This window comes from Pseudophryne corroboree, chromosome 1 (assembly GCF_028390025.1).
Source record: "Pseudophryne corroboree isolate aPseCor3 chromosome 1, aPseCor3.hap2, whole genome shotgun sequence".
Classification (NCBI taxonomy): Eukaryota; Metazoa; Chordata; class Amphibia; order Anura; family Myobatrachidae; genus Pseudophryne; species Pseudophryne corroboree.
The window spans coordinates 203,486,533-203,509,428 of NC_086444.1; the positions used below are offsets into that span (position 1 = coordinate 203,486,533).

The 22,896-nt window shown below is 44.0% G+C and overlaps 1 protein-coding gene and 1 pseudogene across 3 annotated transcripts in view; one reads left to right on the plus strand and one right to left on the minus strand.

Annotated features, from left to right (window-relative positions):
* The window catches only part of MCTP1 (multiple C2 and transmembrane domain containing 1), a 1,810,807-nt gene that overhangs the window by 1,503,835 nt on the left and 284,076 nt on the right, over nucleotides 1-22,896 (minus strand). The window lies entirely within an intron of this gene.
* LOC134946509 (5S ribosomal RNA) lies at nucleotides 7,985-8,104 on the plus strand (annotated as a pseudogene).

Sequence of the window (22,896 nt, forward strand, 5' to 3'; positions counted from 1 at the left end):
AACATCAGCCCGGAATGCAAAAAGGTCCCAAAGCACCCTTGAGCGTTTCTCCGGGACATTAAGGCCCTTCACAATAAGAGAGACAAGTTTTATGGTCGTCGCTTTGGGGTCAACCGCCATCATCTAGAATCCAGGGAGAAATGCTGAATCCGGCAAGGAGGGCAGAACGATTCTCGAAACAGAGGACCACACATCCGGGGGTGGGAGAAAAAAGAGAGAAAGAATGAAACAGAAGTAAAGAATACATAAGGAGGGTAGGTCAAAGAACCTAACCCAGGCAAAAATCAGCAAACCCAGCAGTAATTACTTACAGACTCCAGCAGGTCACCACGTGTGCCAGGGCTGCATACACAGGGCTAGTCTGAACCGGGTGTAGATATACCCCCCTACCCGGAAGTGTCTCGGGCGGATGAGGGCTACATTTACTTATCATAAACGGTCCTCAATCTATCTACTTATGAAATGCCCAAGTCTCAATACAGTACAGTGGACTAGGTGGGAAGCACTCTTAGAACGCATCCACGCTCACTCACCTAGCTCTCGGCGCCGGGAGCATACTGCGCTCCATACGCCGGAAACCGGAAGTCTCATGCATTCCAGCGGCTAAAGACCGGTGGAACGCATAAAAACGGAGCTGCTCAGAAATCACATACATATGTAGCCAAATCAAATGAACTTAAGGAAAAATTCATTTTTAATGCCAACAAATCACTAGGAGATCGAATGTCTCCTCAAGGGTATATACTTATAGTTATTATATGTAAACAGAACTTAAAGCATTCCATCATTGGTCAAGCTTATATGGGACTCCTCAAAACATATCAGATGGTAAAATCATAATAATAGAGTTAAATATTGTTATAGGGGACCCAGGAGGAAGCAACAGCAATAACATACAAAACAAAAAAGACATACAATATAGATAATGTGCAAGTCCATACGTTAGAGACGTGCACCTACACGTGATTATACATACTAACATCGATACCCACATTGTGAACCAACAATAAATTAATATTCAACTTATTTATTATTATGAAAAATATATATAGAAAAATATAAATACTGTTCATATACAGTAGAATCATATATCATAAACTTCCGTAATGCTCATAGAAAGACACCTAGGGGATTATATTCATTGAGCACCCTAGGCGATACGGTGTCAAGCTCATTAATCCAGTAGCATTCCCTTTGCTTAAGCTGCATCAACCGAGCTCCTCCCGTGGGCAACGGTGGAACCCAGTCGATGAGCTTGCACTTTAAACTTGCCACTTGATGCTTAGCTTCTAGAAAGTGGCGCGCCACCGGTTTGTCAGATTCACCACTATTCAAAGCAGTGTGGATAGAGGATCGGTGGTTGGCCATCCGATCCCTAAAGTTCTGCATAGTCAAACCTACATAAAGGAGCCCACAGGGACATTTCAGTATGTAAACAACATGGTCCATTCTGCAATGTAGGTGAAATTTGATCTTAATGATGGACCCAGTATGAGGATGATTAAACGTCGGTCCCACCATCATAGATCTGCACGTCGTGCAGTTACCACATGAGAAGCAACCAGGCTTCTGTGAATACAATTGTGTAGTAGTTAAGTTAGCCCCTGGATGCAAGGTGGGTCTCATCAGCATCTGTTTAAGGTTCGGACCTTGTCTGTGAGTCAACATAGGTGGCTTCATACGAGAAAAAGGTAACGTGGAGTCAGAGCTGACAATCGACCAATGTTTTTTCAGAACTTTATTAATATGCCCGGAATGGTTATCAAACCGGGTAGTGAACACCATTCTATCTTTGGTCTTATTACGCTCACTAACGCAGGCCCCTGAATAAATAGCTCTTGCTTTGTTCACACTGAGGAAGCTGCCGAGGATTGAAGGCGGGGAAACGCGTCTGTTTCATCTCCCATTTACGGGATATAGTGGAGGTGCACTTACCAGCTGGCCAGCTCAGAATTGACCCCATTGCAAATAGGGGATAAGAGGAGGAGAAGTGATCGTATACTCCGGATAAGGCTGACGGCAAACGAGCAGCCGGGAGGAACATCATTGCAATTGAGGTGATTTATAGACTCCAGATAAGGCTGAGAAGGAGAGCTGCAGCCGGGAGGGAGATCATCTAACCATGGTGTAACAGGTTTGCCCACTGAGTTATAATCATGCTGTGACTATTACTATTGTTTATGAGAGCTCTGGACTAAGTCATAAAATAAATTTGCATGGCCATGCAGGAATGCATAGAATTATTTAACTTGGCAGCTAAGCTAACAAAAAGCTACTAATTGCAGTATAAAGACAACAGGCAACTACCAACTATAAAGAAAGGAGCTTTTCAAGTGCATGCTTTATTTGTTACATCGTACATGTGGATTAAACAGCAAGGTTGTTGCCAGTGCAGGTAACACAAAGTATCACTTAAGGACATTCAACAGAGACTTGGTTTGCAGCTATATTACAGTTTTTTTATGTCACTGTCTCTATAGGTGTTTGAAATACTTATTTGTTTTTAATAAATGTGATTGATTTTTAGTGATACTGGCCGGTATTAATTATAGTTTTAAGAAATAATTATTTAATAAAATCTACAAGTGGAATGGACAATAGACTGCTGGCCCACCCCAGAACCAAGGAAAAAAACAGCATCTGAAAAAACACATGAAAAAACACGGAGAACTGCTAGAGGTTATCAAACATATGAGAAAGATCTAAGTCCCATAAGAAGAGACGAAGTAAGATTTATGTCAGTGAAGGACCAGAATGGATAAGATGTTGGAATCTCAGTAAAAAGAAAGACAAGCGATAACAAATTTCAGTAGAAACGAATGAATCACGATTAAACCATGTGACAAGGGAGGTGGAGTTGCAATCCTTAATACCGACAGTTACATCAAATAAATAATGAGACAGCTCTCTGATACTTTAACATATCAAAAAAACTAAAAACCGATCCCTCCTCACAAATCAGAAACAACTTTGTCAAATTATTGGAAAAACATCTAGAAACGGGAGGAATATCATGCAGTGAATTCGAATACCTTAATATCAACAATCCAGTGATACCGACCAGAACATTTCCGTTTTACTTAAGGTACATAAAAGTTTAACAGCACCAACTGGCCGACCAATTCTTCCGGGTACAGGCAGCCTAACGTCCAATCTCTCGGCTATGATAGATTACCTACTCCAACCTATAGTGATCAAGACACCTTCCTTCTTGAAGGACACCGGGGATGCTATCAGAAGGATACAAGATATCACCTGGGAAACCAATTCCTATTTAATTACCGCTGACGTCTGTTCATTGTATACAGTGATTGACCACAGGGATGGGATTCAAGCTATCCACTGGTTTTTAAATCAAACTGACTACACGGAAGAGAAGAAAACTTTCATCCTAGAGTCAATTGACTTTATACTCACTAACAGCTTCTTTTTCTTCAATGGCGACTATTTCCTTCAATGCAGAGGCACCGCTATGGGGACCCGCTTTGCCCCGAGTTACACCAACCTGTTTATGGCGTACTGGGAATCGGCTACCATCTATTCCGGCGTAACTTGGTGTAAACAGCTGAAGAACTGGGGCAGATACTGTACATTGATGATGTGATATTTACCTGGATAGGGGAAAAGGAAGAGTTGGAATCCTTCTGTACATTTTTGAATGTGAATTTACAATTTACCTTCACTATCAGCCAACTGGAAATAAGTTTTCTGAATCTTCAGGTATACATTAAAGCAGGTTCGGACCACACCAAAACCTTTTACAAACCCACCGACACGCAGAACTACATTTCAGTTGACAGTGAACATCACACAAACTGGCTAAAAGGTATCCCCAAAAGTCAGTTTATCAGAATAAAATGAAATTGCAGTGAGCTCACTATATGTGAATTGCAAATTCAACATCTCAAAAAATCGTTTCTGAAGAAAGGGTATAATCCTGAGGTCATTGAAAACAGTACAACGAACCATGGCCATTGAAAGATTCACTCTTATAGATGAACAAGACAGACCACCTTCTACCACTTCAATGAATACACAATGGGCCTTTCTCTCAGGCTTTGATTTCGACAACAAACATTGGCACATCCTGTTAGGCAACCCGATACTGAAAGATATTATTCCAATAAAACCCAAATTCATTTATCGCAAAGCCCTCAATTTGAAAAATCATCTGGTACAATGTACCCTACCTTACAAAAAAATCCAATTCTATCAGGACATCCGGTTTCCATCGTTGCGGCACCTGCCTGGGATGTAGAAATATCAAAACAGAGACGACAGAGTACACTGAGGTGACCTTGAATGGGACCACCATCACAATTCGTGACTTTATCACCTGTAATACCACGAACGTTCTGTATATGGTCACACGCAAGTGCAGCAAATTCTACATAGGTAGTACTTCAAGATCTTTAAAGACCCATATAGGTGAACATTTGCAAAATATTCGCAAAGGACTCACTACACATCATCTGTCTGAACATTTCAGAAAAGAACATTAATGTTCCACCAATTTTGTATCACACTTTGTTGGTTTAATCCATATCAAAGCAACTTGGAAAAATGTAAACCTGGATACTAATTTAGCTAAAGCTGAAATGAGGACTATCTTCAACCTTCAAACTCTTTCACTAATTGCCTTGAACTAAGACTTTGAAATCAAGTGGTTTCTCTAAATAATCTCCATTCACCACACCAAGATTATTGTAGCATACCTACCCTTTCTCCTTTCTTTCATCATTTACAATACACTTTTAAAGTATTATTTATTATATCTCATTGAAAATTATTAATACATTTTTAGTTTAATGACCTATTTTAGTTTAATGACCCGTACATTTTGTTTGTTCTTTTATGTACCAAACACCAGGGTGTCATGCTGTGGAAGGAAAGCATCCTGAAAATCTCAATATGGAACTAAACCACTTGAATATGGAACCAAACTACTTGAACTCAGTAATATACACACTTCCTATCCGCGGGAGCTATTTGCGATCGACTTCCGGTCAATGGAGCGCACACAACTTCCGACTGACGGAAGTTTCTATGGTAGAGGCTAAGACAGTAGAGCAATTTAAACATGCATGGGATAGACATAAGGATATCCTTACAAAGAAATAAGGATCAAATAAGGTTAGTGATAAAAAATAATATAAAAAAAAAAGGGGCAGACTAGATGGGCCAAGTGGTTCTTATCTGCCGACAAATTCTATGTTTCTATGGAACGCAAACAGATGTCACTTCCGGGTAGACTCCGGATCGGAAGTAGTGGTATTACACACGCGGCCAGGCGGAGCTCACTCCAGGACATCATAAAAGGACAGGTATCTTGCACTGGTGACACACAGCCTTGAAATAGGGACTTTAAAGTCCCGAAACGTGTCAGCGTTTGCCATCCAGTGCCCACAGACTTGTATGGATCTTTGGACCGAGTGAAGCACCTTTGGGAAACACACCTTTTGGAGCCTGATACAGGGTATTTTTCCGAGGAGTACCTTACACGTTACACCTGCGGTTCCTATCCTTACTTTGGTAGGATTTGTTTTTCCCATTCGGGTTCATCTCTGTCAGTTTTTATGTCTTATTGTAAGAATATTATTATGTGTCAAGTGTTATGTCAGTAATAAAACTATTTGTTTATCTCCTATACCATTGTAGTTACACATCTACACTTATTCCCCAGAACAAGGAATTATTATTGGTAACACGGGACATGCACCCAGTGGGAGGAGCCACTTTCCTTTGCCAATTTTTACCTTTTACATAAAAAATGGATTTGCGTACAACTCTTAATCCCTCACATCCCTCAGTACAATATTAGAAAATTAAGAAGCAAAATTCGGGAAAAGTCCTCAAGAATGGGAATGGCTACTTGTGGAGGAGCATCTTAGTTGCGCTAAACGTCTCGTGCCATATGGCACAAAAAGGATAGGTGTATGAGGATACATCTATGTACGCAGAAGCCTTAAATAGATATCAGAATGCAACGTAGTCAGTAAATGTTACTAAAGAATATGTTGGATAGGTGACATAACAATCATAACAAATCTTGTTAGAATACTATGTTTAACTTTAGTGGAAAGCATGCTGTACTTGGGTAATTTTTGGACAATTTTCATGTTCCATCCACCACTGTGCAATACGGTGATTCGCTGGACAACGATGATGCAATTTGCTGTGCATCACATCACCAAGGTCCCATCCACTTCATAGGAAAGTGGGCGAATTCTACAGAGGTGGCCAATTCTCCATACAGTACATTCTCGGTCTCCTGGACATTCCAGTAGAGCAGGAAAATATGACTGAAAACAGCTGAAGATGCTAAGAAAGTCAATGAAAACAGTATTTTGATTTAAACTTGCAGATAAAATTAAATTACAGCAACTACAGAAAGTTAACCCAAAACTAGACATCAATTGAATTCTACCTTTTTATTTAGAGTTTTAAACCAGTGTACACTATTAAAAATTAATTCAATACAATAAAAGAATGAAAAAAAATATATTATTTTTAACATATATTTTTTAGGTTGACCATAATAAAAACTAAAAACTTACACTCAGTTAAAAAATGTACTTGTACCAGAATATCTACTCTGCAGTAATTTTATCACACTACTACAAAATGTTTTAGTATGTATTATGCTTTATACTTTGGGAAGAAAATTGCTTCACTATAGCAAAAAATACCTTTCAGTTCTAGAGAAAGCTGCCTTTTAAAGAAGCCACAGGAAGTCATTAGATATGACAATTCTGAATATGTCTACAGTCTAAAGATGGATGGATGGTATTTAATATCAGATAGCCAGATACAGGATGATAAAAGCATAATAAAAAAGACTGCTAGATGAACAGCATTTTCATTGGACTTATGGGCAACTTAGGCAATATAACAAAACACAAAAATTTCCATATTGATCGACCACTTATGTGTAGAATGGCTTAGAGCCAGATATGCAAACTGACAGTGCTTTTATCATTTCTGCACCAATTCAAAAGAACTCACCTCACTGAGCACAATCATTTTCCTATTACTGATACTCATTCTGACAAACCTCCCCAAATAGCCCCCAGTCTGTTCCGATAAGGGGAGACAAACTTGGATGAATTCAAGTTTGCTACGAAAAGTAATACATAGATCATTTAAATTTTAAAAAATATTTCTTAAGTTGCAGTGTTTAACTGTTAATTTGCCCCCACATGTTATGTCATGTTTTGGTTGGTGGTACTCCCCTCATCCTGTTATTAACAGGAACTACCAACGGCAGTTCTCCACAGGCAGCCCCTTGGGATTGGTATTGTATTAACACAGAAACCATACCCCAAAAACCCCCCATTTTTTTCAGCTTATTAATCACAGCCCAAATAGGCTATTAATTTGCCTTAAAAATATTTAGATGCTGCCTATATATATGTGTGTGTGCATTACATAATGTAACCAATTTGATTATTATAGTGCATACACATATTCTGACTGCTCCAAAAGGTGCTGGATTTATATGGTATCTAATAGGTATTGGGAGCGAACTAGTATTTTCTAAATACGGCAGATTATTGCACGAAGAATCCCAAAGAGGTTTACTGGTAGTAAACCTGCAGCAAATTGCTACTTAATTATTCCTATGTGCATTATCTTCTGCTGTGGTGTGTGTGATATAAATTATTAGAGGCCACATATACTATATAGTGTTTACAGCAACAGGTTTGCTATAATTGTCGCCTGATTATTTATTATCATCATATCCCGGCTATGCAAGTGGACGCCCTTGCATAGAATTTTTGTATATGCTAACTGTCCGCATTGTAATTTTGTCTATATGCACAGTGGACATCCCTGTGTATAATTACTGCAATTGATTAATATTGCTATGATTTAATTTCTATGGGCATAATATAAACACTGAACACACGACTGATTCAGTTCACCTCTGATATACAACTCTGGCGATACGGGTATTGGGATTGACTGAACGGGCAGATTAAGAAATTGCGGACATACCCCGCTGGAGATGCCCGATCTCGTCTGATCTTGGAAGCCAAGCAGTGGAGGGCCGGGTCAGTACTCGGATGGGAGACCACCCTGGAACACCCTGGTACTGCAAAAAATTCTTCTGCCCGATCTAGAGTGATCCTCAATAATACCAATTGGCATCCGGTTCTGTATGACCTATGATTTAATTCTCTACGACTAATTAATCCTGAATAGGATTGCTGTAGAATAAATGATGGTCATATATTATACAAAGGTGTTACTGTGATTTCAGTAAAACCTATAGCCCAAATATTTGATTTTTGATTTCCGGTTTTTATTGTGGTATTGAAGACCACCTGAATTGCACATAATACAGTGTTATATTTTCGCGTAGCTACACTATTTTACGTACAATTTACTCCTATAATCATATTTTAATAATCAATTAATAAAATTATGTTTTATCAGAATTGATTAATATATATCCAATCCTCTGAATTGAGTGCTCCCACACAAGAGTCTACTTTCCAACCTTTTTTTGTTGGGTCTTTTTAGTAGAGATGAGCGGGTTCGGTTCCTCGGAATCCGAACCCGCCCGAACTTCATGTTTTTTTTCACGGGTCCGAGCGACTCGGATCTTCCCGCCTTGCTCGGTTAACCCGAGCGCGCCCGAACGTCATCATGACGCTGTCGGATTCTCGCGAGACTCGGATTCTATATAAGGAGCCGCGCGTCGCCGCCATTTTCACACGTGCATTGAGATTGATAGGGAGAGGACGTGGCTGGCGTCCTCTCCATTTAGATTAGAAGAGAGAGAGTGAGATTGATTTGAGACAGAGACACTTGATTTACTGGAGCTTAGGAGTACTGTAGAGAGTGCAGAGTTTAGTAGTGACTGACCACAGTGACCACCAGACAGTGCAGTTTTATTTAATATAATCCGTTCTCTGCCTGAAAAAAACGATACACAGTGACTCAGTCACATACCATATCTGTGTGCACTGCTCAGCCCAGTGTGCTGCATCATCTATGTATATATCTGACTGTGCTCACACAGCTTATAATTGTGGGGGAGACTGGGGAGCAGTGCCAGTTATAGGTTATAGCAGGAGCCAGGAGTACATATTATTAAAATTAAACAGTGCACACTTTTGCTGCAGGAGTGCCACTGCCAGTGTGACTGACCAGTGACCTGACCACACTGACCACCAGTATAGTTAGTAGTATACTATATTGTGATTGCCTGAAAAAGTTAAACACTCGTCGTGTGACTTGTGTGGTGTTTTTTTTTTTATTCTATAAAAAACTCATTCTGCTGACAGACAGTGTCCAGCAGGTCCGTCATTATATAATATATACCTGTCCGGCTGCAGTAGTGATATATATATATTTTTTATATCATTATTTATCATCCAGTCGCAGCAGACACAGTACGGTAGTTCACGGCTGTAGCTACCTCTGTGTCGGCACTCGGCAGTCCATCCATAATTGTATACCACCTACCCGTGGTTTTTTTTTCTTTCTTCTTTATACATACATACTACATCTCTTTATCAACCAGTCTATATTAGCAGCAGACACAGTACAGTAGTCCACGGCTGTAGCTACCTCTGTGTCGGCACTCGGCAGTCCATCCATAATTGTTTACCACCTACACGTGGTTTTTTTTTCTTTCTTCTTTATACATACATACTACATCTCTTTATCAACCAGTCTATATTAGCAGCAGACACAGTACAGTACGGTAGTCCACGGCTGTAGCTACCTCTGTGTCGGCACTCGGCAGTCCGTCCATAATTGTATACCACCTACCCGTGGTTTTTTTTTCTTTCTTCTTTATACATACATACTACATCTCTTTATCAACCAGTCTATATTAGCAGCAGACACAGTACAGTAGTCCACGGCTGTAGCTACCTCTGTGTCGGCACTCGGCAGTCCATCCATAATTGTATACCACCTACCCGTGGGTTTTTTTTCTTTCTTCTTTATACATACATACTACATCTCTTTATCAACCAGTCTATATTAGCAGCAGACACAGTACAGTACGGTAGTCCACGGCTGTAGCTACCTCTGTGTCGGCACTCGGCAGTCCGTCCATAATTGTATACCACCTACCCGTGGTTTTTTTTTCTTTCTTCTTTATACATACATACTACATCTCTTTATCAACCAGTCTATATTAGCAGCAGACACAGTACAGTAGTCCACGGCTGTAGCTACCTCTGTGTCGGCACTCGGCAGTCCATCCATAATTGTATACCATCTACCCGTGGTTTTTTTTTCTTTCTTCTTTATACATACATACTACATCTCTTTATCAACCAGTCTATATTAGCAGCAGACACAGTACAGTACGGTAGTCCACGGCTGTAGCTACCTCTGTGTCGGCACTCGGCAGTCCGTCCATAATTGTATACCACCTACCCGTGGTTTTTTTTTTCTTTCTTCTTTATACATACTACATCTCATTATCATCCAGTCTATATTAGCAGCAGACACAGTACAGTACGGTAGTCCACGGCTGTAGCTACCTCTGTGTCGGCACTCGGCAGTCCGTCCATAATGGTATACCACCTACCCGTGGTTTTTTTTTCTTTCTTCTTTATACATACTACATCTCATTATCAACCAGTCTATATTAGCAGCAGACACAGTACGGTAGTCCACGGCTGTAGCTACCTCTGTGTCGGCACTCGGCAGTCCGTCCATAATTGTATACCACCTACCCGTGTTTTTTTTTTCTTTCTTCTTTATACATACTACATCTCATTATCAACCAGTCTATATTAGCAGCAGACACAGTACGGTAGTCCACGGCTGTAGCTACCTCTGTGTCGGCACTCGGCAGTCCATCCATAATTGTATACCACCTACCCGTGTGTTTTTTTTCTTTCTTCTTTATACATACATACTACATCTCATTATCATCCAGTCTATATTAGCAGCAGACACAGTACAGTACAATAGTCCACGGCTGTAGCTACCTCTGTGTCGGCACTCGGCAGTCCATCCATAATTGTATACTAGTATCCATCCATCTCCATTGTTTACCTGAGGTGCCTTTTAGTTGTGCCTATTAAAATATGGAGAACAAAAATGTTGAGGTTCCAAAATTAGGGAAAGATCAAGATCCACTTCCACCTCGTGCTGAAGCTGCTGCCACTAGTCATGGCCGAGACGATGAAATGCCAGCAACGTCGTCTGCCAAGGCCGATGCCCAATGTCATAGTACAGAGCATGTCAAATCCAAAACACCAAATATCAGTAAAAAAAGGACTCCAAAATCTAAAATAAAATTGTCGGAGGAGAAGCGTAAACTTGCCAATATGCCATTTACCACACGGAGTGGCAAGGAACGGCTGAGGCCCTGGCCTATGTTCATGGCTAGTGGTTCAGCTTCACATGAGGATGGAAGCACTCAGCCTCTCGCTAGAAAACTGAAAAGACTCAAGCTGGCAAAAGCACCGCAAAGAACTGTGCGTTCTTCGAAATCCCAAATCCACAAGGAGAGTCCAATTGTGTCGGTTGCGATGCCTGACCTTCCCAACACTGGACGTGAAGAGCATGCGCCTTCCACCATTTGCACGCCCCCTGCAAGTGCTGGAAGGAGCACCCGCAGTCCAGTTCCTGATAGTCAGATTGAAGATGTCAGTGTTGAAGTACACCAGGATGAGGAGGATATGGGTGTTGCTGGCGCTGGGGAGGAAATTGACCAGGAGGATTCTGATGGTGAGGTGGTTTGTTTAAGTCAGGCACCCGGGGAGACACCTGTTGTCCGTGGGAGGAATATGGCCGTTGACATGCCTGGTGAAAATACCAAAAAAAATCAGCTCTTCGGTGTGGAAGTATTTCACCAGAAATGCGGACAACATTTGTCAAGCCGTGTGTTCCCTTTGTCAAGCTGTAATAAGTAGGGGTAAGGACGTTAACCACCTCGGAACATCCTCCCTTATACGTCACCTGCAGCGCATTCATAATAAGTCAGTGACAAGTTCAAAAACTTTGGGCGACAGCGGAAGCAGTCCACTGACCAGTAAATCCCTTCCTCTTGTAACCAAGCTCACGCAAACCACCCCACCAACTCCCTCAGTGTCAATTTCCTCCTTCCCCAGGAATGCCAATAGTCCTGCAGGCCATGTCACTGGCAATTCTGACGAGTCCTCTCCTGCCTGGGATTCCTCCGATGCATCCTTGCGTGTAACGCCTACTGCTGCTGGCGCTGCTGTTGTTGCTGCTGGGAGTCGATGGTCATCCCAGAGGGGAAGTCGTAAGCCCACTTGTACTACTTCCAGTAAGCAATTGACTGTCCAACAGTCCTTTGCGAGGAAGATGAAATATCACAGCAGTCATCCTGCTGCAAAGCGGATAACTGAGGCCTTGACAACTATGTTGGTGTTAGACGTGCGTCCGGTATCCGCCGTTAGTTCACAGGGAACTAGACAATTTATTGAGGCAGTGTGCCCCCGTTACCAAATACCATCTAGGTTCCACTTCTGTAGGCAGGCGATACCGAGAATGTACACGGACGTCAGAAAAAGACTCACCAGTGTCCTAAAAAATGCAGTTGTACCCAATGTCCACTTAACCACGGACATGTGGACAAGTGGAGCAGGGCAGGGTCAGGACTATATGACTGTGACAGCCCACTGGGTAGATGTATGGACTCCCGCCGCAAGAACAGCAGCGGCGGCACCAGTAGCAGCATCTCGCAAACGCCAACTCTTTCCTAGGCAGGCTACGCTTTGTATCACCGCTTTCCAGAATACGCACACAGCTAAAAACCTCTTACGGCAACTGAGGAAGATCATCGCAGAATGGCTTACCCCAATTGGACTCTCCTGTGGATTTGTGGCATCGGACAACGCCAGCAATATTGTGTGTGCATTAAATATGGGCAAATTCCAGCACGTCCCATGTTTTGCACATACCTTGAATTTGGTGGTGCAGAATTTTTAAAAAAACGACAGTGGCGTGCAAGAGATGCTGTCGGTGGCCAGAAGAATTGTGGGACACTTTCGGCGTACAGGCACCACGTACAGAAGACTGGAGCACCACCAAAAACTACTGAACCTGCCCTGCCATCATCTGAAGCAAGAAGTGGTAACGAGGTGGAATTCAACCCTCTATATGCTTCAGAGGTTGGAGGAGCAGCAAAAGGCCATTCAAGCCTATACAATTGAGCACGATATAGGAGGTGGAATGCACCTGTCTCAAGTGCAGTGGAGAATGATTTCAACGTTGTGCAAGGTTCTGATGCCCTTTGAACTTGCCACACGTGAAGTCAGTTCAGACACTGCCAGCCTGAGTCAGGTCATTCCCCTCATCAGGCTTTTGCAGAAGAAGCTGGAGACATTGAAGGAGGAGCTAACACGGAGCGATTCCGCTAGGCATGTGGGACTTGTGGATGGAGCCCTTAATTCGCTTAACAAGGATTCACGGGTGGTCAATCTGTTGAAATCAGAGCACTACATTTTGGCCACCGTGCTCGATCCTAGATTTAAAACCTACCTTGGATCTCTCTTTCCGGCAGACACAAGTCTGCTGGGGTTGAAAGACCTGCTGGTGAGAAAATTGTCAAGTCAAGCGGAACGCGACCTGTCAACATCTCCTCCTTCACATTCTCCCGCAACTGGGGGTGCGAGGAAAAGGCTCAGAATTCCGAGCCCACCCGCTGGCGGTGATGCAGGGCAGTCTGGAGCGACTGCTGATGCTGACATCTGGTCCGGACTGAAGGACCTGACAACGATTACGGACATGTCGTCTACTGTCACTGCATATGATTCTCTCAACATTGAAAGAATGGTGGAGGATTATATGAGTGACCGCATCCAAGTAGGCACGTCACACAGTCCGTACTTATACTGGCAGGAAAAAGAGGCAATTTGGAGGCCCTTGCACAAACTGGCTTTATTCTACCTAAGTTGCCCTCCCACAAGTGTGTACTCCGAAAGAGTGTTTAGTGCCGCCGCTCACCTTGTCAGCAATCGGCGTACGAGGTTACATCCAGAAAATGTGGAGAAGATGATGTTCATTAAAATGAATTATAATCAATTCCTCCGCGGAGACATTGACCAGCAGCAATTGCCTCCACAAAGTACACAGGGAGCTGAGATGGTGGATTCCAGTGGGGACGAATTGATAATCTGTGAGGAGGGGGATGTACACGGTGATATATCGGAGGATGATGATGAGGTGGACATCTTGCCTCTGTAGAGCCAGTTTGTGCAAGGAGAGATTAATTGCTTCTTTTTTGGGGGGGGTCCAAACCAACCCGTCATATCAGTCACAGTCGTGTGGCAGACCCTGTCACTGAAATGATGGGTTGGTTAAAGTGTGCATGTCCTGTTTATACAACATAAGGGTGGGTGGGAGGGCCCAAGGACAATTCCATCTTGCACCTCTTTTTTCTTTTATTTTTCTTTGCGTCATGTGCTGTTTGGGGAGGGTTTTTTGGAAGGGCCATCCTGCGTGACACTGCAGTGCCACTCCTAGATGGGCCCGGTGTTTGTGTCGGCCACTAGGGTCGCTTATCTTACTCACACAGTCAGCTACCTCATTGCGCCTCTTTTTTTCTTTGCGTCATGTGCTGTTTGGGGAGGGTTTTTTGGAAGGGCCATCCTGCGTGACACTGCAGTGCCACTCCTAGATGGGCCGGTGTTTGTGTCGGCCACTATGGTCGCTTATCTTACTCACACAGTCAGCTACCTCATTGCGCCTCTTTTTTTCTTTGCGTCATGTGCTGTTTGGGGAGGGTTTTTTGGAAGGGCCATCCTGCGTGACACTGCAGTGCCACTCCTAGATGGGCCCGGTGTTTGTGTCGGCCACTAGGGTCGCTTATCTTACTCACACAGTCAGCTACCTCATTGCGCCTCTTTTTTTCTTTGCGTCATGTGCTGTTTGGGGAGGGTTTTTTGGAAGGGACATCCTGCGTGACACTGCAGTGCCACTCCTAGATGGGCCCGGTGTTTGTGTCGGCCACTAGGGTCGCTTATCTTACTCACACAGTCAGCTACCTCATTGCGCCTCTTTTTTTCTTTGCGTCATGTGCTGTTTGGGGAGGGTTTTTTGGAAGGGACATCCTGCGTGACACTGCAGTGCCACTCCTAGATGGGCCCGGTGTTTGTGTCGGCCACTAGGGTCGCTTATCTTACTCACACAGCGACCTCGGTGCAAATTTTAGGACTAAAAATAATATTGTGAGGTGTGAGGTATTCAGAATAGACTGAAAATGAGTGTAAATTATGGTTTTTGAGGTTAATAATACTTTGGGATCAAAATGACCCCCAAATTCTATGATTTAAGCTGTTTTTTAGGGTTTTTTGAAAAAAACACCCGAATCCAAAACACACCCGAATCCGACAAAAAAAATTCGGTGAGGTTTTGCCAAAACGCGGTCGAACCCAAAACACGGCCGCGGAACCGAACCCAAAACCAAAACACAAAACCCGAAAAATTTCCGGCGCTCATCTCTACTTTTTAGTAGATTCAAAACAAGCACAGTGGACCCGGAAGATGCGCTGTGTATCACCAACTGTCACTTTTTGAAAATCCACAGGTAACCTGGAAAATATGAACAGTAAGTGGACCTTGAGGACCTAGGGGTAGATGTATGAAAGGTCGATATATTGGGGGGAAGAGGTATCAGCGCACGTTATGTGTGCTGGTAACGATACCCCCATGTATTATAACGCGGTGTGTATACAATGACAGGTGTCTATATCAGGGCTGCTATCTAAAAGATAACACACTGATATGCCAGGCAATATATGAACAGCCAGTGGCACTGACTGTTCCGACACATACAGCTATCGATTTCAAAATCTGCAGGTCTCGTTGCCCTATCTCCACAGCAGGGACAGTGCTGTCCCTGGCTGCAGTGTTTGCTGGTTCTGGTCTGCACAGGAGATCTCACGATAGTAGCAAGATCTCGCACATGCCCAGAGGAGCCAGCCAGGGGTCATACTCAGCACATCAGCACGAGGCTGATGCGCTGCGTGCTCAGGCAGGGATGGCCGGAGCGGGGAGTTTTCACTCCCCCACTTTGGCAGACAAGATGGTAATACATCTTGTCGGTGTATCTTCCTGCTTCGACTCTGTAATGAGGCAAAGCAGTAAGTGCTATAGTGACACAATCCATGCTGATATAATATATCTGCCCCCCAGTTTGGTAACCCCTGCTCTAGTGTATCCTTTGAGATGGTAGAAAGTAATGACGTGAATTGCATCATCATATTGTGCGTCACTCACTGGTTCTATGTTCAGTCTGGGAGATTGCCAGATCCTTTTAGGAGTTTGGGAGGTCATCTATTATTCCAGGAGAGTTGGCAAGAATGGTCCCGATTCAGACGGGCGATTATCGAACTACTGCACATGCAACGCAATGCGCAGGTGCGTTGCCAAACAACGACAGGATGGTGCGATAAACGAGATTTATGGTAAGAACTTACCGTTGTTAAATCTCTTTCTGCGAGGTACACTGGGCTCCACAAGGATTAACATCGGGGTGTAGAGTAGGATCTTGATCCGAGGCACCAACCTGGCTCAAAGCTTCACTGTTCCCAAGATGCACAGCGCCGCCTCCTCTATAACCTCGCCTCCGTGCACAGGAGCTCAGTTTCGTTAACCAGCCCAATGCAGTAGCAGGTACCAGAGATGACAATCGCTCATAGCCAATTACACCACACACTCACCACAGGAGAGGGTGTCAGCGGCTATGCCATACCAACCCAAAGAAGCTAAGTGCATCAGGGTGGGCGCCTTGTAGAGCCCAGTGTACCTCGCAGAAAGAGATTTAACAACATTAAGTTCTTACCATAAATCTCGTTTTCTGCTGCGGGGTACACTGGGATCCACAAGGATTAACATCAGGGATGTCCTAAAGCAGTTCCTTATGGGAGGGAACGCACTGTAGCGGTCACAAGAACCCAGCGTCCAAAGGAAGGATCCTGGGAGGCAGAAGTATTGAAGGCATAGAACCTAATGAATGTGTTCCCTGAGGACCAAGTAGCCACCTTGCAGAATTGTTCAAGCGTCGCACCACGGTGGGCCGCCCAAGAAGGTCCAACCGACCCAATAGAATTGGCTTTGATGGTAGCAGGAACCGGACGACCAGCCTGTACATAAACATGCGCAATCACATTCTAATCCATCTGGCCAGAGTCTGCTTGGAAGCAGGCCAGCCACGTTTGTGAAAATCAACCAGCACGAAAAGAGAATCGGATTTCCTAACTGAGGAAGTTCTCTTCACATAGATACGGAGAGCCCGTACTACATCCAAAGACCACTCTTTGGTAGACAACTCAGGAGAATTAAAGGCCGGAACGACAATCTCCTTGTTAAGGTGGAAGGAAGACACCACCTCGGGTAAATAACCTGGCCGTGTTCTAAGAACCGCCTGGTCCGAGACCCTTCTGGCTGAAGCAATAGCCAGCAAGAATAACACCTTAAGGGAAAGCCACTTAAGGTCAGCAGAGGTAAGAGGCTCAAACGGAGACTCTTGCAAAGCCTCCAAAACCACCGACAAAACCCAAGGGACCACAGGTGGCACATAAGGAGGCTGAATCCGCAACACACCCTGAGTGAATGTATGGACATCAGAAAGGGTAGCAATCTTTCTCTGAAACCAAACCGACAAGGCAGAGATGTGAACCTTGAGGGAGGCCAGACGCAGGCCTACGTCCAGGCCCTGTTGTAGAAAGGCCAATAGTTTGGCTGTACTAAACTTGAAAATGATTGTGAGACGCACACCAAGTAAAGTAAGCATTCCAGACCCTATGGTAGATCCAAGCAGAAGCCGGCTTACGGGCCTTCAACATAGTTTGAACGACCGCCTCAGAAAAACCCTTGGCCCTCAGGAAGGAAGCCTCAAGAGCCAAGCAGTCAAAGCCAGACGGGCCAAATCCTGGTAAACACAAGGGCCCTGAAAGAGGAGGTCTGGTCATTGTGGAAGTAGAAGTGGACGATCCAACGAGAGGCCCTGTAGATCGGAGAACCAGTGCCGCATGGGCCACGCTGGAGTGACCAGATGTAGATTTCCTCCTTCTTGTTTGAACTTCCTTATTACTTTATTACTCTGGGCAGTAGTGACACCGGAGGGAACACGTACGGCAGCCGAAAGTTCCACGGGATTGACAGAGCATCCACGAATGTTGCTTGAGTATCCCTTTTCCTTGCTCCAAAAACTGGAACCTTGTGATTGTGTCGAGACGCCATCAGGCCCACATCTCGGAGGCCCCACTTGTCCACGAGAAGTTGAAACACATCTGGATGTAGGCTCCATTCTCCAGCGTGTACGTCCTAACGACTGAGATAGTCCGCTTCCCAGTTGAGAACGCCCGGAATGAACACTGCTGATATGGCCGGCAGATGGCGTTCTACCCACTGAAGAATCCTTGATACTTCCCTCATTGCCATGCGGCTTCGAGTGCCGCCTTGATGATTGATGTACGCCACCGTGGTGGCGTTGTCCGATTGTACTTGAACAGGTCTGTTCTGTATGAGATGCTGGGCCATTGTCAATGCATTGAACACTGCCCGCAGTTCCAGAATGTTTATCGGGAGTAGAGACTCCTCCTTGGTGCATCAACCCTGGAGAGAGTGTTGTTCCAACACCGCGCCCCAGTCTCTCAGACTGGCATCCGTTGTCAGCAGGACTCAGTTGGATATCCAGAAGGGACGGCTCCTGCTCAATCGTTGGTCCTGAAGCCACCAGCTCAGTGACAGGCGGACCTCCGGAGATAGGGAGATCATGTGAGAACTGATTCGGTGAGGCAGGCCGTCCCACTTGGACAGAATCAACTTCTGCAGAGGGCGAGAATGGAATTGAGCATACTCCACCATGTCGAAAGCCGACACCATGAGACCTTTCTTTTCTTTTAAATAAAGCTATCAATAGGCTCCCTAAGGCAGCCCTCCTGTTAAGTGCCTGCTTACTGCATGGCACCAACTTGCAAACTGAGCTCCCGTGCACGGAGGCGGGGTTATAGAGGAGGCGGCGCTGTGCATCTTGGGAACAGTCAAAGCTTTGAGCCTGTTGGTGTCTCGGATCAAGATCCCACTCTACACCCCGATGTTAATCTTTGTGGAGCCCAGTGTACCCCGCAGCAGAAATTTTAATCGCATGGGCATTCACAAGGTGATTGACAGGAAGAGGACGTTTGGTAACTGGACGTTTTCTGGGAGTGTCTGGAAAAACACAGATGTTCCCAATCGTTTTCAGGGAGGGTGTGTGACGTCAGCTCCCGATCAGCCTGAATTCTTCGCACTGGAGGAGTAAGTATTGAGGTACGCACAGACTGCACAGAATGGGTAAAACATTAGATGGTGAGTGTGATGTGAATGGTTTTGCAGCTGTCCGCTGACTGAAGAGAATTTTCGCACAGCGTACACATGCAATCGCACACTTGCACTGGGCAAATTTTTACTCCCTCCTGGGTGGCGAATATCTGATCACAGAACAGCGTAATGTGCAGCACAGCAATCAGGTCTGGATTAGACCTTATGTTATTATCCTAAATACAAGAATGAATAACAGTATATACTGGAGAAGAAACCATGAATTTCTGTTTGAGAATGGCAGAATGCCATTTTCCAGCTAGAGGTGAGTGACAGTATAAAGTCAGGACAATGGCTGCTACGGTCTACAATATACAGTACCAGGGGTATGCAACCTGCGGCTCACCAGCTGCTGTGGAACTACACATCTTAGCATGCCCTGCCACAGTTTTTCTGCATCAGTTCAGACTGGAATGCGTAGTTCCATAGCAGCTACAGTGCCACAGGCTGCCTACCCCAGTTACAGATGTGTCCGGCTACATCTATGCTGCGTATAGCAGCATTCTGTAGCAGGATCGCAATTCGTACAGCCTGTGGCATGCCGCTCATATGAATAGCTAGCCAGCTCTCATTAGAAAGAATGGGCGGTAGGATTGTGCATATGCATGCGACCACCAGCTTCCATTAAAAAGCCGGCATAGCGTAGCGTACGCCCTGCTATGCAGGGAGTTGTGTGCTGCGACCACAACATAGGAAGACACATCTCTATATGTTCCAAATAATTATTTATGGAATACTGTAATAACTCAGATACTGTACAATGAACATATTGCTAACTTTGTTCTGAGACAAAGGGGCAGATGTACCTATCCGTGGAGAGAGCAAAACTACCAACCAACAAGCTCCTAGCATTTTTCAAACTCAGCCTGTAACACGGCAATTAGGAGCTAACTGACTGGTACTTTATCACGTGCAATTTATCACTCTCCAAGTCTTGATAAATCTGGGCCTTTATCTCTCTTCACTTTATCACTCTCTAAGGCTAAGTACATCTCCCCCAAAATTAGTTAAACAACAGTAAAAGGGAAAAATGAAATTGCGATTGATGACTGGGAATTTGCTATTATAACGCTGACATTACTCAAAAATAATCTTTCACAGACACCAGTGCCTAAAATTACAGTGCAAACTCATTTATACATTATATGTCAAATATTTAATCAAACAGATATTTCTAGAGTCTACAAAGCATTAATTATAACCTCAAGTGAGATAGCACTAATAAATTATTTATAGTATTTTAAATTTAAAAAATTAGATTTGGAATAATTACTCCCACCTTATTTATTCCTTATTAAGTGTACATTTGGGAATGAGCGAGAGAGAGAATAGATACAGGGAACCTACAAATAGGGCGGGACTTTATATTAGGTAGAGCAGGAAATGTTATGATTCTGTCATATTATTGGCTCATTTGTTACCCAACAATACCAGCTGTCGGGCTCCCTATAGTCAGTGCAAGCAACAAGTGAGCACTGTGATACACACACACGATGCAGTTAAAATACCAGCTGTCGGGATCCCGGCGATCAGGAGACCGACACCAGAATCTTGACAGCTGGTGAAATACCGCTGGATGGAATCCCGGCCACCGCAGGTTATTCCCATTCGGTTGGTGGGTCCACGCCACCAACAGAGTGGTAATATACAAGGAAAAGAGAAAGAATGTCTCTTTCTTGTCTCTAGAGCGCCAACAAAGAGACACTCTCTCTCTCTTTTCCTTGTGTTCATCAATTTTGTCTCTGGTGGCACCCCTAATAACCAATTGGTACATACACATTCTTTGATGTTTATTAAGTGGGTTTATCTTTAATGAATTATATTTTGTATTTAACTTGTGCAGAGCTATATCCACCTCCCCATTCCCATATATGTTCTAGAGTGGTACTATAACTTGTGGCGAGTGCAGCGAGGGGACTCGCTGCTGAGATTCCGACACAAGGGATGCTGCGGACGCTTATACTGACAGAAGGTAACCCGTCTACCAGTAAATCATATGTATTCCACACATACAAGTAGCAACAAGAACAAAGGGCCTGATTCAGAAATAAATTGGTAAACCCAATGTTTGTGGTCTGTGCATGTGCAGTATGAGTTCTGTGTGATTGCTTGCTGTCGCTCCTCCTGAGTGTGTATGGCACAAGTAGTGACAGTCAGTGGTAAATAAGATGTCATGATGTCACAACGTCTCATCAACAAAAAGACGAGGAGCAGAAAAGAGGAACACTCCTCTTGATAGCCAGAGCCCAGCTCCAGACCAGACCAAAGAGAAGAAAATAAAGACAGAAGAGGATAGGAAAGCAAAGCAGAGGAGCTTGTTCCCTTATATACCCATCCTATGCAACATGACACAATTTATTCATTGCATGGTACAAGAAAGGCACACTAAATGGGATGGTGGTGTCCTGGGAGAGAAAATGGCAGTATGGCACAATTTACCTAAACAATGCATTGCTCAATTTAAGAGCATACAGATGTGTCCTCTTACATCCTTGCTGTAGTCACGCTAAACAGCACTTCAAGTTGCGCCATGTCGTGGTGGGACTCGGAAGCGCTGAGCGTCTTTTTTGCATCTTATTGCCGTGAAAATGCGTCTTAGAAGCGATGTAATGCAATAGGACACACAAGCAGCTTCTGTTGATTAAAATGATATACAGCATGCCTACAGTATATATTATGTGTGTGACTGTGACTGTATTTGCATACGAAATGCTATTATATATTTCATTTCGGATGCAGACAGAGCTTCTATTACACACAGAATATAAGCATGCCGCATATCATTTTAATCAGCAGAAGCTGCTTGTGCGTCCTATTGCATTACATTGCAACTAAGATGCATTTTCACGGCAAAAGACGCTCGTGCTACCGAATCACACAGCACTCACGTGTTATGTGTATTGCAACTTGTAGCGCATGGAGCAAAGTTGTAAGAGGACACATTTGTACTTGCTGACTTCCTGGCTCTCCCTCCCAAAATGCAGCTATTATCATCAATGTATGGTGTGGGGGGAGGGGGGGGGGTTGGGGGGTGAGGCCACAATGAGTTAGTGGAATTGCGTCACTGGCCACCTGGGCCACCCACTTCCGCTTTGCAAGTGGGCGGCTCCAGGCTGGTGGTGGCTGGCTCAGGAAGACTTACCTATTCTTCCAGGCAGCCTAGACCACCACTTAATGTTTTGGGATCCTCCTGTCCTTTCCAGGAGAGTAGGCTAATATGTGTACAGTATATAAGATAATGGTACAATTTCTGTAATGCAATGTATGTTACAAAGCACAATATAAAGGTTGGGACAGACAAAGGCAGCATTTTACAATTTATGTAGTGCGTAATGCAATGGCACAAAGCATAGTACAATTTATGAAATGTATGGCATAAGAAATGCATAACATAAGGAGTGGGCTGGGAGAAGAGTGGCAGTATTACACACATTAGTTTTGCAATGCCAGAAGGAACAAGGAACATTATAAGGGGTAGGCAGCAAGGTACAAATTATTTATATGGAAAATGGAGGGGTGCAACGCTCTCTCGCCCTGGTGCCAAATTATCTACTTACAGTCAAAATGTGGACACAGCTAAAATGT